The sequence below is a fragment of the Ochotona princeps genome, chromosome 15, assembly GCF_030435755.1.
Source record: "Ochotona princeps isolate mOchPri1 chromosome 15, mOchPri1.hap1, whole genome shotgun sequence".
Lineage (NCBI taxonomy): Eukaryota > Metazoa > Chordata > Mammalia > Lagomorpha > Ochotonidae > Ochotona > Ochotona princeps.
The window spans coordinates 19,729,813-19,750,643 of record NC_080846.1 but is presented as its reverse complement, the minus strand read 5'-3'; the positions used below and the strand labels follow the sequence as shown (position 1 = coordinate 19,750,643).

The 20,831-nt window shown below is 41.5% G+C and overlaps 1 long non-coding RNA gene across 1 annotated transcript in view; it reads left to right on the top strand.

The window, feature by feature from the left end:
• Positions 1–13,066: 13,066 nt before the first annotated feature.
• LOC131482070 (uncharacterized) overlaps positions 13,067–20,831 on the top strand; it is a 345,618-nt gene continuing 337,853 nt past the window's right edge. The window contains exon 1 of the long non-coding RNA XR_009246747.1: positions 13,067–13,199. This is a non-coding gene — a long non-coding RNA (uncharacterized LOC131482070). The remainder of the gene's footprint in view (positions 13,200–20,831) is intronic.

Genomic DNA, 20,831 nt, shown 5'->3' with positions numbered 1-20,831 from the left:
GTTTCAGCTAGTTGTTAAAATCATTCTCATCATTTTAAAATTTTATTTGTTTTTATTGGAAAGTCAGAGGAGAAAGAGGGGAAGATCTTCTGTCTGCTGATTCGCTCCCCAAGTGACCACAATGCCTGGAGCTGTGCAGATCCGAAGCCAGGAGCCAGGAGCTTCCTCCAGATCTCCCATGAGGGTGCAGGGTCCCAAGGCTTTGAGCCTCCACTGGTTTCCTGACCACAAGCAGGGAGGTGGATGGGAAGTAGGGCTGCTAAGGTTAGAACACGCACGCATGTAAAAACCTGACGAATGCAAGGCAAGGACTTTAGCCACTAAGCTATCGCACCGGGCCCTCTCATCATGTTTTGTAAAATCCAAATAATGGGACATCCTAATCCTTTCCTCATATAAGGGAACGAAATGCCTTCGGGATGATTCTCCTATTAGTCGCTCCTGGAGCAGAGCTTGTTAGCTTGGTTACACCATGGTTTTAAGAGCCTACCAAATTGAACAAATCGTTTGCCCAATTTATAAGTAAGAGGAAGGTAATACAAAAGGGAATAGATAATGGCATTTAGGTAGTCAGCAGAATTTTATGTGCTTATGTTCTACATTTAACAAAAAGAAAAGCATTATAATCAAAGCATCGTATAAAACTTTAGGCTCCATGAAAATTAATACAATGAAGATATTTAGTTTTATAGCAATTAATCATAATACATCAAGAAGAAATACAGCCTATATTACTAGTCACATAGAAATAGCATATGTGTGGGGAGCGGCTGACCCCACGTGTATGTGAGGGGTCGCAAGATGGCGGCTGGCCGAGGGCCAGGAGGCGGGATTTGTCCCGCCAGTAGGCAGGCAGAAAGTCACAAGGATAGGCTGATCCTCCCCCGCTGCGATTGCTGGCCTATCAGATAGCGCCCCGTGGACCCACGGGGAGAAGTGATTGGTGGAGAACTGGGTATAAACAGCCCGCTTTCGGCAATAAACCCTTTCTGGTGGCCCGTATGGGGAAGCTTTCAGCCTGCGCCAGCATAGAAAAGCGAACGGAAAAAAAGAAAGTGGCCGAGAAATTTTTCGGCCTGCGCTGGCATAAAAAAAGCGGCAGAGAGGGGATTTCTGGGGCCTGCGCCAGCATACAAGAACAGAAAAAAATACAGAAACGGGAAGGAAGAAAAGCGGCAGAAAGTACCTACGTACGGGGTGTTCCCAGCCTGCGCTGGCGTAAGTGTATAGAGTAAAAGTTATTTTATTTCACCTTCGAGGTGGTTAAGTGATTTTTTTGCCCTAAGAGGTGGAGCCGGCGCCAACGCGTCTTCTGGTTCTCCTTCCTCAGCCACTCTGGGTTTTATAGGATCACGGTAACGAAAGCACCATGGAGTTTTATGAGTCAACATATTTTATTGTTCTTATTCCTTCAGTTGTTATTACAGTAATTTTCCTCTTCTTCTGGCTTTTCATGAAAGAAACATTGTACGAGGATGTTCTTGCAAAACAGAAGAAAGAACAAAAGTGAGATTTTAAATTATCTGATGCTTTGGCTGTTGAAGGTGAGCAGTTGTATCTGCTCCACTGAATGTGGTTGAAACTTCTAGTGTTCCGGAGGATTATCTATTGGAAAGAGGAAGTCGAGGAAGGAAATGATAGTAAAAAAAGGGAATTTACCGGGGAGGAGCTTGAACGGCACTCTTCGAAGCTTATAACCTGCTTATAACCCCCTTGGGTCATGCTGCTGTGGGGCATGTGCCTGCGATGCCAATGCCCCGCGGGGATGGAAGGAAGCTATGTCTTCCTCCTCTGTGTTTCCAGTCCTAGAGGACCAAAATCAACAGCGATATTATCAGCCTATAGATTTTAAGATGATAAAGGAGCTGAAAGAGGCAGTCATGTCCTATGGACCCCAAGCAGCTTTTACAATAGCATTATTGGAGACCCTTGCCGCCCAAAATTTAACCCCTGATGACTGGATGAATTTGGCTCGTGCCACCCTTTCTGATGGCTCGTACGGGGAATTTTCTGGACACATTCGAATATACTTGTGAACTGATAAATGCAGAATAATATTGTTCTTATTCAAGAGATGACATTTCTTATATTTAAAAAATAGATGCGTAATATTTAGCATAAAAATTTCTTGTTTTAGAGAAAATGCTTGCTTCTTTTCCAACTTTAGTTTGAATGAAATTTGCTTTTGACTTTGTGTGACTAGTGACATTCAGAAAATCATGACCACGTGTTTTGTTCTTTGGCATGACATAAGTTTAGGGAGGCATCTCCCCTGGAGGGCCAAGCGGAGCTGTCCAGTGCGCATGCCGGCTGATGGGATGACATTGGCTTTGACTGTGCTTGTTGTCATGCTGGGCTGAGGGATCTAAAAAGTAAGCCGTTCCTTTGCTGATCTTGGCTTAACACAGAGGACTACAAATAAAGAGAAACTGTTCTGGGGGAAAGAGAATTTGTAACCAGATTAAGTGGGATTTAAACAGGAAGTGGGCACAAGAACAGGGGCAGGATATTTGACATAGTTCATGCCTCAGAGCTTTTTTTCCAGAGGGTGGGAATTGCTTTTACTGTGACAATTTTTAGTCATCTGCGTTTTTCCTTTCCTTAAAAATTTAAAGGTTTGTTTTCTTGTAAAAGTATTATTTATTTTTATTGCAAAGTCAGATTTACAGAGAGGAGATACAGAAAGATCTTCCATCCACTGGTTCACTCCCCAAGTGGCCACAACAGCTGGAGCTGAGCAGATCTGAAGCCAGGAGCCAGGAGCCAAGAGCTTCTTCTGCTTCTCTCTGCAGGTGCACGGTGCCAAGGCTTTGGGCCATCCTCTGCTGCTTTCCCAGGCCACAGGCAGGGAGCTGGATGGGAAGTGGAGCAGTCAGGACATGAGCTGGCACCCACATGGGATTCCTGCCTCATCACTTCCAAATTTAAAGATTTCTTTAAGATTTTCATAAAGTTTTTTTTTTGTAAAGATTTATTTATTTTCATGATTGGTCAGAAAGACTTTGTGAACATAGGAATTCATAATCAGGTTAATGTTGCAGAGATTCTCAGTCAATATTTTTTTTGAGATTTGATATCTTTAAAATTTTCAGAAATGTTTTGTGTGGAGTGACTAATCTTTGTGTCCCACCTAGTAAGGTATAAGTGAATCCATGCTGACCGTTTCCTGTCTGATTCTAAGCTTTCCTTGTTCTCTATCTATTCTAGATTTTTGTTTGTTTGTTGTTTGTTTGTTTGTTTTGTTTGTTTTGATGCTTCACATAGTCCCTTGATAAAGAAGTCCTGTCACTGGAATACTCTGATTTCTAACATCCTGCTGTCTCTCTCCTAAACACCCACTCACCTTGTTATTGATTTCCCAAAGATTTTACTCCTTTCATTACTTTCTAGAGAATGATTGATGAATGTACCCACCCAGTCACTTTTCTTGAAACAAGGGCAAACATATCAGCTTGCCCTGCTGTTTTTCAAACATGAGGAGGAGAATAGCAGAAATAATTTCTGAGTTAGAAATGTGACTGAGATGTTGGCAATGGTTATGTAAGCAGAAAAATTTGAGACCGAGCAGACAACAAGTTTAATGAAGCGATTTCTGCCGGGGTGTAACATACTCTTTTCACGTTCTGTCTAGCACATTTCCTGTTCTCATAGGAAGAGTGAAAAGTAGCAAAGGCAGCCATCATTCATGTCACCAGGAATAGTACCCAGGTATCCTAATAACAGAACTACTGGTAGAATAACTCAGCAAATGTTCTTGAGGGCTTCCTGTGTGTCAGGTGTTGTGATTGGTGGTGGTGGAAATCATGATGACTACAGTATGTTTCTTGTGCTAACAGGATACATAAAACCAGTACAAAAGTGCAAGTAAATACAACACAACACAGTGTTTATGAGGACGCATGTGGCATAGAATGTGAGTGAAATGTATTCCTTATCTACTTCAAACTGTTAATGATAGTATACAGAAATATGTTCTCACTCGTAAGACCCTTAGGAAAGTATAACTCCTGGCAAGAAGAAGAAAGTATGCCTTCTGTTTTGTTCCACTTCATCGTATTTGGTCTCCACAAGGGCAGGCAGGGGCTGTGTCAGCTCTGTTAACAGCTCAAGCCAAAGCAGAGCCGCGCATGAAGCCATTCCTACGTAATTTTAAATGCTATTCCTGAGGACAGAAGAAGTGAGGACCGAGTCGGAATTGTAAGAACTGCTTCCTTACCGCTCACCAGGTTTGGTAGGAAGTCTGTATCTGGACCGGAAGCGCTGAGACTATGTTGGATCTGGAAATGGAAACTTTTGTGTGAATAAGGAATAAAAGAGCCATTCATCCTGAATAACAGATATAGGCAAGCTCATGGGGACTTCCTGACATGATAGAAGAGAGCGTTAGTAACATGTCTACCGTATTGTAAGTCCTCCTCACTGATGGAGGGCCCAGAGAAACCGACACATTCAGTAAAAGCCACCTGCTCAAGCAGAGGTGCAGTGGTCAGAGGCATCTGCAGAGTAGGGGATCCTCTGCGAGGACTGAGACAGGTGTCTAACCATCAGTCTTTACAAGGTGGAGCAGCCTTCCAGAGCACTGCCCAAGTTGGAATTCAGTTTTGCGGTTCTGTTATGTTGCTTATCTGACTACTTATACAGATATGCTCTAATCCAGTCTCATCGTCCTCGGGGGTTCTGCCTCATCAGTATAAAGTGAATTCAGTTGAAAAGTTACATGCCTATCCAATGTCTGAGCTCTATCTCTCTTATGCAACAAAAAATAGAAGTAGAAAAGAATAGGTGTATATATTATTTTTATTCTTGGATTACAACTAGGATTAGGGTAAATATCTTTATCACTGACAATGCTAAGTATGGCAACTGAGTTAGAACTTCGAAATTTCAGAGTGGGCCCAACGTGATGGCTCAAATGGCTAATCCTCCACCTCCAAACACTGGGATCCCATGTGGGCACGTGTTCATGTCCCAGCTGCTCCACTTCTGATCCAGCCCCTTGCTTCTGGCCCAGGAAAGCAACAGAGGATGGCTCAATGTCTTGGTAACCTGCACCTACGTGGGAGACACGGAGGAGGCTCCTGGCTCCTGGCTTTGAATTGGCTCAGGTTTGGCCATTGTGGTCCCTTGGAGAGTGAACCAGCATATGGAAGATTCTCTCCTCTGTCTCTCCTTCTCTCTGTAAATCTGCTTGTCAAGCAAAAATAAATAAAGCTTAAAAAAAGTTTCAGAGCCAAGTTATAAATAGGTAAATAACTAGCATATATGAAATATAAAATATATAAACAGGCAATTCATTAATACACCCATCAGGAATTGTTTAGCCACTTCTGGACCAAAAAATGTAGTACTAGCAAACAAAACTCTTGCAAATTTTTATGAGCTCACTGTTCATCTCCCACAGTGTTCAAGTGCATTGGGAGCTCTTCTCTAGGAGCGAAGTGGAAACTCTGCTTCGTTATGCTTATCACTTTCTCACCTGTATGCCTGTATGTTTTTTGCTTTGCTTTGTTTTTGTTTAATGGCCATCAGAGTCCCTTCCAACTAGTCAAAGAGAAATAGAAAGTGGAGAATCACTTGTGGAAGGTTTTCCACCAGTAGTTTACTGGTCAGATAGTATACCTGTGCGCTCAGAGGAAAGAACAGGTTGTTTAGGCGATTTACTTCCATAGAGCCTGTTTTTGCACAGATTATCAATTTGTGATAAAGCTTCAGCCAGTACACAAGAGAACACTGAGGATAAAGAGCTAGTGATAAGGAAGTAACATCTGTGAGCAGACAGAAGAAACGAGTTGTGTGTGATCCATGATCTGTATTAATTTGTTTTTTTTTGACAGGCAAGAATGATTTATTTTGATGTCTTTTTTTAATACATTTATTATTATTATTATTTTATAATACAGTTTCATATTCCCTTATCCCCTCCCCAGTTCCCTCCCCCCAGTTCCGCTATATCATTACTAACATAAAGTTCTTCATACTCAGTCATATGTCCATCATTGCGGGCCTGGACAATGGCAGAGAGTCCAGAATCCTATTGTCAAGATAAAGCAAACAGTTTCATTGTAAGTCCATCTTTGTCTGAAAGTAGAAATGCATGCCACACTACATCCTCACATCTGAATGTTAGTCTCCATTTCACAGCTACCATACATTCTAAAAGAAAAAAATTTTCGGCCCAGGATAACATATCCAGCAAAGCTTTCTTTCGTCTTAGAAAATGAAATAAAATTCTTCCACAGTAAAGAAAAGCTAAAGGAATTTGCCTCTTCCAAACCTGCCCTACAAGGGGTACTTCAAGATGTTCTCTTCACAGAGAAGAGGAATAGCACCTACCCAAACCAAAGGCAAAAAGGAAGAACATCCCAGTAAAATGACAACAGAAGACTAAACCAATGAACAACCCATTCCTAAAATGACAGGACCAAAGTACCACCCATGTATATTAAACTCTGAATGTAAATGGCTTAAGCTCGATCTGTATTAATTTGACAACACATGTTTTTGTTGAGGCATAGAGGCTGAACAGTTCCGTATTAAGCTAAAGATTTTTCTCCATTTTTAAATGTGGATTAGCAATATCAGTATGACAGTGCACCTACAGAGATAACATTTCAAGGTGTTGATTTTCATATAGAACATTTTTCAGTATATAACGATACTAAGTTAAAATTGTCACTCTTAACAAAATATTTTGCTGTTCTCATAAGGCTCTTAGTTATGTAGCCTTTTTAGTTGTTCCGACTTTCTTTTTGGTTTGATATTTAGATCAGTAGGACCAATTCAATTTAAGGTACTTAGAGGATCTAACTAAGTAGCCCTTTTATAATTCATAATTTGTTTAAGCTTCTACCAAGGTCAGAATAATTTACCCTACAAAGAAACAAATGAGAATATTGAAGACAAATAATTATGCTAGAGCTTGGTCATGAAAAAATTACATATGAAATACAAATAAGGCTGTATCAAGTAGGTTTGCATATATCAGTATGGGAACTGGGGTACAGATGGCAGGTAGAAGAACAAAAGCAATGTTGTGGAGTTTTGTAAAGGTATCCCTGCAAACTCACAGAGAGCATTGTAAAAATTACAGCACAGAGCATTATCTATGTGTTAATTTCCATAACGGTGAGTCTTCTATTCGGGACTTTTATAAATATCTTTATTTGTTGACTATATAAGTATTCCTTGTGTCCTAAATTTTGTGTCTTAAATAATTAGGACAGACCCAATTACAAGGCATGCTAGAACCTTAGCAATGTGAGCTTGTGGAAATAAGAAATGTAACAGCAAAGAACCAGACTGCATTTAAGCAATGAGTAGCAAGCCTTGTTCTGGGTATGACTCCTACAAGGATATTTTACAAGATGTATGGCGTAAAATCAGACAATTTAGGGCTGATTCATGCTTGTAAAAGGAGTTTAGGGTCAATTAGGGACATGTTAGAGCTCAGCTTTATTGAAGGAGAAAAATGACTAAATTTATTGAAGAAATCATGTAAGAGTTAGGGGATGTGATACATTTGAACTTTATTTAAGGGCAGGCCAAACCTGGTTGTGAAAAGTTGGGAGCCAGAAGCTTCTTACCATTCTCTCATGTGGGACTCAAGTATTTGTGTAATCCTCTGTGCTTTCCCAGGCCACAAGCTGAGAGTTGGATGTGATGTGGAGCAGTCAGAACACGAAGCACCACACATACAGGTGCCGGCAGCAGCTGGCAGAGGATTAGTCAGCCACTCTGGCCCTGGATTATTTTTTCTAGATCATAATCTCTCTAGTACCCTACAATATTTTTGGTTATAGTATAGGAATTTTATTAGGTCCCAATTTCTGATTATGACTACTGTTTGTAACCTCACATTCATTTTAAGTTGTTACTTTGATTTCATTTTTTACCCTGCAATATCTTACTCATGCCACTCCCCATTCCACTTATCTCAGTCTTAGTCGTCTCTTCCTGTTATCCTATTCCTATTCTTAACTTATCAAGCTCAAGTCACTGTTTCATTACGTCTCTTGTGTCTCTTTTTCTGCACCCTACCTACCACTGTGTGAGACAGGCTTTGATAATCTATTGCCTAAATTTCTAGTTCTCTTCTGCTTTAGCTCTTTGATTCTGTTTTTTTCAGCCATCTGTGTCTGCTGATTGTTTTAAGCCTTTTTAGTTATTTTCATTTTATTTGAAAGAGAAAGATAAAACAAAACAGAAATCTTTCATGCATTGATTCACTCCACGATGGAGTTGGGCCAGGTTGAATCCAGAAGCTCAGAATCCTTTCTAGGTCTCCTTGTGGATGGAAGAAATTTTAAAATTTATCTTCCAGTGAGCACGTTAGTAGAAAGTTAGAAAAGAATTGGTACTGGGAATCAAACCCCAATGGCATCAAGTAACTGTGCCAAGCACCTATCTCTGCTGATTATTGCTTGGCTATACGCCTTTTACCACTTTTATATCATTTCCCATATTTAAGACATATATTGTGTTCTAATTTCTATTTCAGTAACTCCAAAATGCTTTCTATTGACTTTGAGAATGTCTGATAAGCTCTTGCCCTACCCATCCATCTTCATTTTTGTTCCTGAATTATATCTTCTGTGTGTTTGCAATCAATATCTTATATTTATGCAGCATTCTGAAGTTTAGGGGAAACTTCAGGGATCTTATAATTCTTCCAGTGGCAAATGGGATTACGTACACATTACAGAGACTACAAAAAGTAATGAGATTTTTTTCAATATCACAAGATCTAGCTCACTTACATTTCAATACTGTAGCTCCTCATATTTATTTTTCATAGTTTGTGTTGCTTGTTTCTGCTGTAAAGTTGTATTTCTTTAAAATTGCACTTCTTCCTCTATGTAGATCTTAATAATTGTTTGAGCCCATATTCACCTACTTGGTGAATTAGTTTCTACTTTGTGTTTCAAATTTTATTTCTGATGTCAGACATTGTCACAAAGGAGTAGATATTATTTATGTTTTGGGAGCCATTAATTTATGCTTTGTGATATTTCAGTCATATTGTGTGATCAAAATTTTGGTAAAGTATGTTGAGCTGAATTGAACATCTTTCTCGAAAACATCTGCATACTAAATTTAGCAACTGATGGCAATGTAGTACTTGAAGGAATTTTGACCTGTTGTGTGGATTCGGAGAATAAAAAATAAAGAATTATAAATTTATGTTTTCATGGTCTGCTGCTCATTCAGACAGCTAAGGGCAAGACATTTTGAGTATAGTGGGCATTCATTACAGAGTGATTAAGAAAGGCTCCATGGTTGAAATTAGCTTTAAGAGGATCTTTGAAAGATGATTGGCACAGCAATATGAGACAGTAGATTTGAAGTGTAAGAAATTTGCAAACATAAAATAATATTACTATTTAAGAACACATGACATAATTTAGAAGTAAAGAGATTAAGTTACTTGAAGCTGGGAGTGTTTATTATTCCATTAACACATTTACTTATTCATTCTTTTGACTAAAAGCGATGAGGGTCACTGTATTTGTTACAGGAACAATACTGATGCTGTAGTGAGAACCACAAGGAACTGGTGCTGTAGTCATTTGCATTTCAACTCTCTGGATTGGTTGCTCAAGTTAATTTATTCTGAACAAGTTGAGTTCCCTGGGCAGACAGGTTGATGTATTGCATTTCATTATTTTGCTAGCATTGCGTATTCTCTCTGAAAGTAGAGCAGGAATTGAGTCCACAGCTTGGCTTAGCTGTTATCATAGGCTTGTTAACTTCTTGGATGTAGCCCATGAACGTTTATGTCCATGTGAGAGAGGTTATGAAAATATTTTTAAGTCAGTGGGCGTTTTCTCTGAAGACTTTAGAAGCAGGCATTCACTAACTGGGTCTCCTGTGAAAACCACTGTTGGAACTGACTGATTTTTTTAAGGGTAAGCAGTGAGCATAAAAAAGAAAACAATTATTGGAGCAGTTTTGTCACCTTGTGTTAATTTAGCTAGAGTAATAAAATTCAAATTAAGTTCTTTGTTTTTCTGGAAGCTCTGCAATATCTATTTTATATAAATGGACAGTAACGTAAAAAAACTGCTGGATTCATAGTGACTCTACTGTTAACAGTCTTCTATTTTCATGTATGTATATATACACAGAATTCAGGCATATTCCTGTTATCTATAACAGTTTGTTAAATAGGGCTAAAGCAGACACCACAATATCAAATGCAATCGTAAGGACTAATAGAAATAGAAAAATATTGTGTTTTGTAGTTAGTGATTGTCTTAGCAATGACCACACCTGAAGACTCCTCAAGATTTTACTTTCTTTGATGCTGTTTTGTCAAGTGACAGCAACTTGCTTGTGTATGTGTTGTTAGTAGTGTATATGGACTATACCTTGTAAGCCTGTGCCTCTTGATGCAAGTCTCACGGCTCCTTAGCTGTTCATGCATGTTCCTCATTCAGCCAACTAAGGACAAGATGTTGAATTAACACAAGACAGGAGTAGAAAAAATAAAACAATATCTGAAAAAAAAAACACTTTGAAATATCACCCGAATACCCATTATCTCTTGTCGAGGCAGCTTTGTGTGGAATTCCCTCCCCACTTCCCACCTCCGGGTATTATGGAGGTGGCACACCACAATCATTTTTAGAAAGAGGGCTTAGGCTTTGGTTTCACATTGCTGGCTTTTTAAAAGAAAAAGCCTTAGCCTGTGTTCTTTCACAGTGTTTAATGAGCTGGTATCTCTGCAATCAGTGGAGAGAACGGTACAAAATGTTCCTGTAAAGTTATATTAGCAAGTTATTAGCCATTTGAAATGGCTGTAAGGAGCATGGTGAGGTAAGATCAATGAAATGACATAGCGAGTGGAAGGCTTTTATATGAAAACCGATTCTGAACATAATTGCTAATAAAAGATCTATTAATACTGTAAAATACACTAACAGGTTCATTCTGGGGAGTAGTAAGTAGGTGATAATTAGGAAATTGGAGGTTCAGATGCTGTTAGGAACCTTACCAGTATTTCCAGCTTGTTCTGTAGGATGCTCCACGCTGTGCATGCTTGGTAATAAATTGTAAGTCAAACATATATTTTAAAATAAATTTAAATCAATTTTTTTCCTGTACCAAATATATTGGATACAGTAAAATTACAGAACCTGTAGCCTGCTGACCAGGAGAGCAAAACACTAGGAACAGAGGGATGAGGAGAGTATGTGTGTGTGAGTATATGTGTGAGTGTGTGTGTGTATGACTGTGTGTGTGTATGTGTGTGAGTGTGGGATTATATGTGTGTGTCTATGTGTACACGAGTGTCACGTGCATCATTTTGGAAACATGCATTATTTTGGACACGTGTGTCACGTGCATCACGTGCGTCATTTTCGACACGTGTGTAGCTGTGTAGTTGTGTAGTTGCATAATTGTGTAATTGTGTAGTTGTATAGCTGTGTTGTGTAGCCTTGGGACCCTGTACCTGTGTGGGAGACCTAGAGGAAGCTCCTGGTACCTGGCTTTTGATCGTTGTGGCTCCGGCCTTTGTGGCCGCTTGGGGAGTGAACCATTGGACAGACGATCTTCCTCTCTGTCTCCTCCTCTTTGTAGATCTGACTTTCTAATAAAAAATTAAGGACATCTGTGATAGCTTGTCTAGAAATCCTGGCAGTAATGATTCTGCAATTTTCAGTGTATTTAGTTTTCCTTAGATACCAGTTTTTGGTTTGAATTGCTGAATTAAAGTTAGAGACAGAAGCTGTGGTACGAGATGCAGTACACGCACAGTGACCGCGTGGGTTCCTCCATGGTTGCAGGCAGTGGGGAGAGACTGCTGTAGGTATCAGATGTGTTCACTGGGTGACTGCAGGAACTGGAGTAAACCCCAGGGGCTGCTGTCACGCAAATACTGTTGCATTCAGGTCTTTGAAATTAAAGTTATACTTGAATAAAGTTGTTTGTATACATAAAGGATAAATATGTACAATGACCTTCCCCCAATTCTTGCTTTATTTTTCTTTTCAACAGCAACTGGGAATTATTTACTATGTTTTAGCCTGTCTTTTTTATTTAAAAAACGTTGATCATTATGTAAATAACTGATTTGAACCACACTTGACTCACAGGTGGTTCTAGAACTTTCCGGAAAATGTAATCCCAGTGTCCATTCAACAGGGCCCAGCGGGCTGGAGGACATGTGCTTTGCGTGCTGGTCAGAGCAGCAGGGTGTCCATCCTTTGTTTGGGTGGACTGGAAGCACAATGGAAATACCCCTGAACTGTTTTATTGCAGTCATTTTTTTATATCTGAAATTATAATTTAATATTTTGAATAAGATTAAAAAAATAAATGGCAAAGGTATAAACCCACGACCTTGTTAGTGTGCCTCACTTCAGAGATGGTGTTGGTGGTAACAGGGTGCTGACCTGGGAGGAGCCACTTGTGCGACCACCGCTGTTGCTCCCGGAAGGAGCCAGCGGGTGTTGAGAACGGGCAGGGTTACCAGGCTCTCTGTGGCCTCAGCACCTGCTGTCAGGGATACAGGCTTCTCTGTCCTGAAGGTCCCATTCTTCGTGAACCTGGGCGGCTTGGTCCTTAGTGCTGCGTTCTTTGCTGTCCAGATTCCAGCAGCCTCTGACGAGCCAGGCTTTGGCTCTTGCATTGATTAAAAATGCTGTCTGGGTCTGGCCAGGCACGGGACTTTGTTGCCGACCAGCAGCGACACTAAATAATGAGGCACACTCTCGAGGGTCTGGAAAAACAGGAACCACCACCGCAATCGGAACACACTACGACCCCAACAAACGAACCTTTATTTCCTAAAGCGGGCTACTTATATATACAGCTCTCCACCAACCACTTCTCCCCGTGGGTCCACTGGGCGCTACCTGATAGGCCAGTAGCAATGACATAATCACAGCCGGGGCATCAGCCTATCCCCGTGACTTTCTGTTTGCCTACTGGCGGGACCAGCCCCGCCTCCTGGCCCTCGGCCAGCCGCCATCTTGCTATCGTAAGCCGGGGCGGCTCTGGCACACCGCTCCCCGCAGCACTTGCCCTTACTCCTGTGTAATGCTGTCTGCCCCCTTCTCCCGGACTTGCTCTCCAGATGACAGGAGCTCTGCAGCCAGCCTCGGCTGTGACGGCATCCCAGGCTCTCCTCTGGCTCCCACCTTCCCATCTTGTGAGGTTGTCAGAAGTGGACACTAAGGATTCGTGCCACTAGGCAGGTGTGTCTAGTCTGGGGTTTGTTCATGTGGGGTGTGGCCTGACGAGGTGGGCACGAGCCCTTGTGTAGGGTGTGTAGTGTGCCTGCCCCATCGGCCTGGGTCGCTCATGCACAGGAGCTGGGTCGTACTCCTTTGCTACAGACTCAGCACTGTGCAGGCCCCTTTAAGTTGTTACCGAATGAAGAATTTGAGAAATGAGGAGTGGAGAACAAACCAGACAACTCAAGCTCTGCTCAGGATCACGTAGCTGGCATTTATTTAGCCCTTGACAGCAGTGCCTGCGGGGGCGCTGAGTGAGCATGCCTGAATCCTGGTGTGGAGCCGAGACCTATCCTGGTTATGGGAGGTCTTACCTTTTCTTCCAAATGCCATTTTTCATCAGAGCAGAGGCTACCTGCTGAAGTGAGGGGGTCAGTGCTGGCACTTGCCTGTGTTCCATTTTAGTCTCACGGGTCGTATGTGTGTGGGGGTGTCTGCAGGTCCCAGCCTTGCTGGGGCTTCGGTCCTCCCTGCTGTGTGTCGGCCTCTCCCGGTTTTCCGGGGAGTGCAGGCTCTGGAGCAGTGTGGGGCTGGTGCTGGGTGATGCGCATCTGAGCCCTGGGTGTCTGTCTCAGCCTCCTGTCAGGAAGAGTAAATGAAGCAAGCATGTGTCCAGAGATGCTCCTAGCATCTCCAAGAGTGGGCTGAGCCTGCAGCCCGCTGAGATCTGGGGAGGGGAGGCTTCCCCGAGGCACACAGATGGTCAGAACTGAGCTGCCTGGCTACCGGGCACGCATGACCCTGCTGCCGACAGATGAGCTTCTCTGGGGCTTCCCACCTCCATGCGGCCTTCCATCCTCTTTCTTTCCTGATGGTTCTGTGCCATCATCCCTGGAGCTGAAAGGTGAGAGACGGTAAGACCAAGGACCCCGGAGAGACGGCTCCTCTGGAGCTCTGCCTGAGGAAGGCTGCCCCGGGCGTCATTCCCAGGTGTACGCAGTCTGCCGGCGTGTTCTCTGAGAAAGCCGAACACCTGTGCCTTGCTCTCCCGTGCCACCTGCTGGGGTCAGCGCGGTCAAGTGCTGCACTGGACGTGCTCACTCTGGGGAGAACAGGGCGCAGGGTGCTGCCGGCTGTAATCGGAACACGGCATTTCACTTTTTTTTGGTAAAGATTTACTGTATTTGAAAGGCAGAGTGACAGAAAAAGAGGGATCTGGCTCACTCCCCAGATGGCTGCAATGACCGGGTCTGGGCCAAACTGAAGCCAGGAGCCAGGAACTTCATTCTTGTTTCTGTGGAGGTTCCCTGCCTAAATGTGGACCCTAGGTTGGTTATATCATGTTTTATTTAATTGACAAATAACATGCATTTATAGGGACCAAAGTATTGTTTCATTAAATGTATACAATGTGGAATGATGAAATGGACATGATTAGCAAATTTACCACCTCAAATATTCATCTTTTCTTTGTGGTGAGAACACTTGAAATCCTATGAAGTATTTACAGATGTGCAACATCTTGCTGTTAACTAGAGTGCATTGCGGATGAGCCCGAGGGAGCAGCTCCCTAGCCCCTGTCCCCGTCCCTCCCCCACCCCCACCTCTAAGTTCCTTGCTGCTCTGTACCTGTATGCGCTCAGGGCTGAAGGATGTGCACAGTCGTGCAGTTCCATCCTATTGGTCTCTGAGCTTGATTCATGTCACTTCATATGATGTCGAGTTTCACCCTTCTTGCCACAAGTGATAGCATTTCCTGGTTTTGCTTTTTTAAAGCGTATGTGTAAAAGTACACCACATTTTAAAAATCCATCCATCTGCTGCTGTAGTGGACATGGGAGCCCCACTGTGTCGCAGCCCGGTGTTGGGCCAGCAGTGGGGTGGGCGGGTCATGTGGTAATGGTGTTGGTAGCCTTTTGTGGAAACTTCGGGCTGTTTTTCAGCGTGACAGGGCTGACGTTGAATACCATCAGTGTAGGGGTCCCGTCCTTCTATTCACATCCTCCCTGACTAGAGTTATTCTTGATTCTTTTGTTTTTTGATGAGTTTATCTAACAGGTGTGAGTGACAGCTCACCATGCTCTCGGTTTGCACTTCTGTCTGTTCCTGCTGCCTTTGTTGAAGATGAGTTGGCTGCAGATCTGTGGGTTTGTTTCTGAACTCTGGTTTAGTGCGTTGGTTGATGTGTTCATGCCACGACTGTACTGGTGTTTTAGAATGTTTGTAAATTAACTTTCATTAACTTAAAAGGCAGATTTACAGAGTGAAAGGGGAAAAAAAAGAAAGAAAAGAGCTTCCATGCACCGGTTCACTCCCAGAGGGTCACAGCAGCTAGGGCTGTGCAAGGCTAAAGCCTGGAGCCTGAAACTGGGTAATGGGACTCAGGGCGTCATCCTCTGCTGCCTCCCAAGTGCGTTAGCAGGAAATTGCATCCCAAGCAGAGGCCTGGGCAGTCCCAGGCACTCTACTCTAGGATGTGGGCCTCCCACGTGGTGACTTGTGTAGTTGTGTAGTTGTGTTGTGTAATTGAGTTGTGTAATTGAGTTGTATAGTAGTATAATTGAGTTGTAGTTGTGTAATTGAGTTGTGGAGTTGTGTAATTGAGTTGTGTAGTTGTGTAACTGAGTTGTAGTTGCATAGTTTCATTGTGTAGTTGCGTAGTTTGTATAGTTGTGTAATTATGTAATTGAGTTGTGTGGCTGTAGTTTTGTTGTGTAGTTGGGTAGTTGTGTAGTGTAGTTCCGTTGTGTAGTTGTGAGTGCAGTGAATGCAGTGTCTGTGCAGTGTCTGTGCAGTGAATGCAGTGTCTATGCAGTGAAAGCAGTGAAATGGTGTTTCCTACTAGATATGGTAACTGGGATTAATGTGTTAGTGTATGCAACATGAAATTGGTGATGAGTGTTAGCCACTAATATTATAGCTCAGTATGAGAAATAAGAGGCAATAAGGTATAATCTGTAGTTAACAGAAGCATAAGCCCAGTATGTCTGAGAAGAAACTTGTGGAGTGGGGGAAATGGGGCAGCTAGAAATAAAACAGGTGAAAGTGATGATATGCTTTGATAAGATGGTCTGCTCTGGTAGATGAAGTTGCTTAGTGGTATCTGTGAAAACCTGCATTTCAAACCTTTGTATTTGAGGACAAATGTGAAACAATTCCAGTAAAGTCAATTTGGTTGAAATGTACTCGAGAATTCAAACCCAATTTTTACTAAGTAGGGCAATGATTTGGGTAAGTAACAATAGAAACCTTTTAAGAAATAACTTTGTTGGATGAGTGCACCTTACAAAGAATGGGAGTCACCTATGTTTGCAGTTCTTCAGATTTGATTTTTGGCTTCTTTGGTAGCACAGCGATTGACCACCTGGTTCTGTGGAGGTCACCCAGATGTTCCCATGCATCCTAAGATTGTCTGATCTAACCTTAAACACGAACACTAATGTAAAGCAATAGGACAAGTAGGTTTAGTTTTAGCCTCACCATTCTCCAGAATTTTAGATTTCCGTTATTTTTCTTTTCAGATGTAAGGGTAAGAACCTTGACTTTTCTAGCTGTGGATATTCCTAATTAGGTATTGTCATAAGGTCAAGCCCTTCCCCTCATTAAGTGAGTTCTTTAAAAATAATGGGAAGGAGATATTACAAAGAGAAAAATCTGATTAGCTTTTTAAAATTGCGAGTTGGATCAGCATGTGAAGCGCAAAGAATGATCTTACCATGTTTCTTTTGGAACCAACTCTAGCGCTATTTCTTTCATAGCCATAAACCTGTCATCGTCAGATAATGTAATCAATGGGTGTGATTTACAAATCATTATGCAACCAAACTCCAGCAATTGAAGCCATATATTATATTAGAAGGGATACCTCTTCCCCCATTTTCCCATTAGCTTGAAAGTAGAGAATGTGAAATACTGAAAGGCATATAGGGATGATGACTTTAAACTACAGAATTTTAAATAGGCTTCCAATTTATCAAAGCTGACTCTCGCCATCCCTAAGAGACAGTCAGCTCTGTGACACGGAATGAAGAGGAAATCCTGTCATAAGCATTCTGCAGAAAAACCTGTGCTCAGAAAGGGAGGGCTTCTCTTTTCCTTTAAGGATATTCACAGCTCCTGGGTATCAGGTTGCCCTGCCGGGTCACATCAGTAGCATGTAACAGCATGGTAGCTGTCTGTCCACCCCATGGAAAGTCATTATCTTCTGGGATTGCCATCGCCTTGCAAGTGAGCAAGACTCTTAGACTGCACTGCCTTCTCTTTCAGAGTTGCCACAGACATGAATACATGGAAGGCTTGAGGCAACTGACAAATTAATATACCATTAAAGCAATTCTTAGGGGACTCTAATACAATGACAATATGATGAGTATTCAGTGTGAAATTTGCCAATGATGTGAAGCTGTTTCCTGGTCTGTAACAACAGAACTGTTCAATTATAAATTCAAGTAATTGCACTTTGAAAAATTTAATTTCTATCCAACATACTTGCCACATTCAAATTACTTTTAAGACCTCAGCTTGCTTTCATTTTGCCTCTTGCTTTTACATTTGATTTTTGAACTGAATAACTTATCTAGTGAATATTTTAAATTTTCTTTGTCTCTCATCAAATCCCTGTCTTTTTTTCCAGTTTCATAGATGAAATGACTTCTTATCCAGTTGCCTGTATTCTTGTCATTTTCCTCTAAATGCTTGCTGATTCCAGTTTCTGGCTATCTTCTGTCTTCAATTTTGGAATGTTCCTTTTTCCATATTTCCAACCAATTTTAAGTTCTTTGATGACCAATATAACATCAGTCTCATTTGCATCGCACTTCCAATGGTGACAGTGAGCTCCAACACATGGAAGGCACTTCAGGGGCTCATTAGCATAAAGACCTTTGCTAATGTATTTTCCTGTTGTGGGTTAGATCTGTCTGTCCCAGTCTCTTTTCTAGAATAAATATTTAAGTTATACTTTCTGAAGCCACATGGGACAAACTCAAATAATTTGAAAGAAAAAAATTGCACATATATTTCTCACACAATGAAAAATGTCCTGGACAGACAATGTAGTCTTCATATTGTATGCCATTCCAATAATGATGAATTTAGATTAGTTACAGGAAACACAAAATGAAATCTTCCAGAGTCCAGTGTGGTAGTCTAGAGACTAAAGTCCTCACCTTGCAAGTGCCGGCATCCCATGTGGGTCCCAGTTCTAATCCCAGCAACTCCCTCAAGCTCCCTTCCTGCAGTCTGGGAACAAGCAGTCAAGGACAGCCCAAAGCCTTGGGACCCTGCACCCGCCTGGGAGACCTGGAGGAAGCTCCTGGCTCTTGGCTTCGGATCAGCACAGCTCTGGATCTGCAACAGCAGCCACTTGGGGAGTGAACCATTGGATGGAAGATCTTCCTCTCTGTCTCTTCTCTCTGTATATCTGAGTTTCCAAAAAAAAAAAAAAAAATACACACACACACACATATATATGTGTGTGTGTGTGTATTCTAAGCATTAATGCTAGCAGAAAATTTGAAAATAAATTGTTAAAACAGCAGCAAGACTAGAGCTGATTCTGGGGAAATTTATTCAGGTCAGTATCTTCTGAAAGCTTCCTGATGCATACGCTTTCAAAGCCAAACTGAGAGCCAGAACTTGTAAAGATTTTTAGACTCTGTTTTGGGAATTTTTGACAAGGACTTTTGGAGAAACTAGGATTGAGGTGCATGTTCGAAACACTATATTCTGAGTGTAACAGTAAGCATTTGTCTTCTTATTATATTTTAAATCAAGTCCATTAATTTAGCATTTATCTTTATACTGCCTTGTATTTTTGCTTGGGTTATACTTGTCATTTTTTGAAGATTTATTAATTTATTTTATTGGAAAGGCAGGTATGCAGAGAGGAGAGCCAGAGATTGACCTTCCGTCTGCTTGTTTATTCTCCCAAATCGCTGCAATGGCCACAGCTGAGCTAATCCAAAGCCAGAGAAGTCAGGAGGTTTTTCTGGATTGTTCATATGGGTGCAGGGGCCCAAATGATCAGGGCCACCTTCTGCTGCTTTCTCAGGCCATAGAAAGGGAGCTGGCTCAGAAATGGAGGAGCCAAGACTTGAGCTGGAGCCCGCAGGGGATGCTATTACTTCAGGCAGTAGATTAGCCTGCCATACCCCCATACTTGCCTCACATTTATTATTTTTATAAACAGGGGATGCTTTTAGTACCCATCACAGTATTGAAATTACTAGATGTTAATAATAAAGAATCAACTGAATTAAAGTGTGAATAAATGTGTCAGGCATACTAGGTGATAGTGCAATTTTTAACAGCTCATAAGAAAAATCACCGTCCAAGACTTCGGCAGTTTTTCTTCTTTACCTTTCTATTCTCATTCTCGTTATCCTCCCCTGCTCTACTTCTAGAAAATAGAATAAATGCACTATTAATGTGTTCTTTCTGTATGTTAAAATTTTTTAAAATGCGTAAATCCAGGCCTGACATTTAATTGTGGCTTGTGATTCTTAAGATTGTTTAGTAAAGAATACAAATTATTGTCCCTAACCAGAACAAGCAGATATACATTTTCTAGGGTTAGCTCCTTAGGGTCTCTGTTTCTTGTTTTCTTCTTGTTGTTTTTAATGCAAGATTATAGGAGGCAGTCAGAATAATATTATGTTGTTTTAGTTGCCTAAAGAAAATCAGAAGTTGAGCTGATTTGAAGATGTATAGTTTATGTCCAGAAACAAATTTTCTTATCTACCCATTAATTCAGTCAAAAGAAGTGCCTAGAGTGCAGTAAAGTATTAGCACACTAGGGTTGATTTCTGTCACCAAAATGAACATGGTACTGTTCCTCCTCTTAAGAGGTTTGCAGTCTCCTGAGGGAACAAAAATCATAAACGAATTATTATCACTTAAAATTCATTGGATGGATTCTTTGGACTGAGCCATGAAGGAAAAGAGCTTCAGTTTAGAGAAAGAAAAAACTACATTTGGAAACTGATTTCAGTTTATGGGACTGAGCAGATTATATAAATCTCTGAATTGCTGTGTTCTGATTAACTAAGTTTCAATGATGATTTGAGGATTACATGAGATTAAGTATGTAAATCACCAGGCACATGGAAGATAGCTAGCCATTTAGTCTGGCTGAGCCCTTCCTGTTCATTCCTACCTGGATCTGTTGGGAGGCTTGGAGTAATTGGTATTAGAAAAGGATAAGGAACTGAAAGGAAAAAGATAGGGCTTTCCTCTGTAACACACACTATACCACCAGTTGCATCTGTATACCTTGTGTTGTCAAACTTGAAATCTCCTTGCACGGGTCCAGGAACCCACAAAAGTGCAAAGAACCCAAAGACTTGGGCCAGCCTCTGCTGCCTTTCCAGGCCATCAGCAGGGAGCTAGAATGGAAGTGGGGCAGCTGGGACTAGAACCAGTGCCAATAGTGGATACAGGTGCTGCCAGGGCATGCTTAACCTCTTATACAAGGGTGTCTACCTCTGATGCTCATGTACATGAGAAAGTTCTGAAAGTTATCAAGCGATTATCAACATTGGGATTTGAGACTGTGCTTGATGGACTTGACTTCTAAGGGCTCATTGCCTGAGTCTGTTACACCAGATAAAAATTGCAATTATTCATGTACAATACTAATTGCATTTTTTCAAA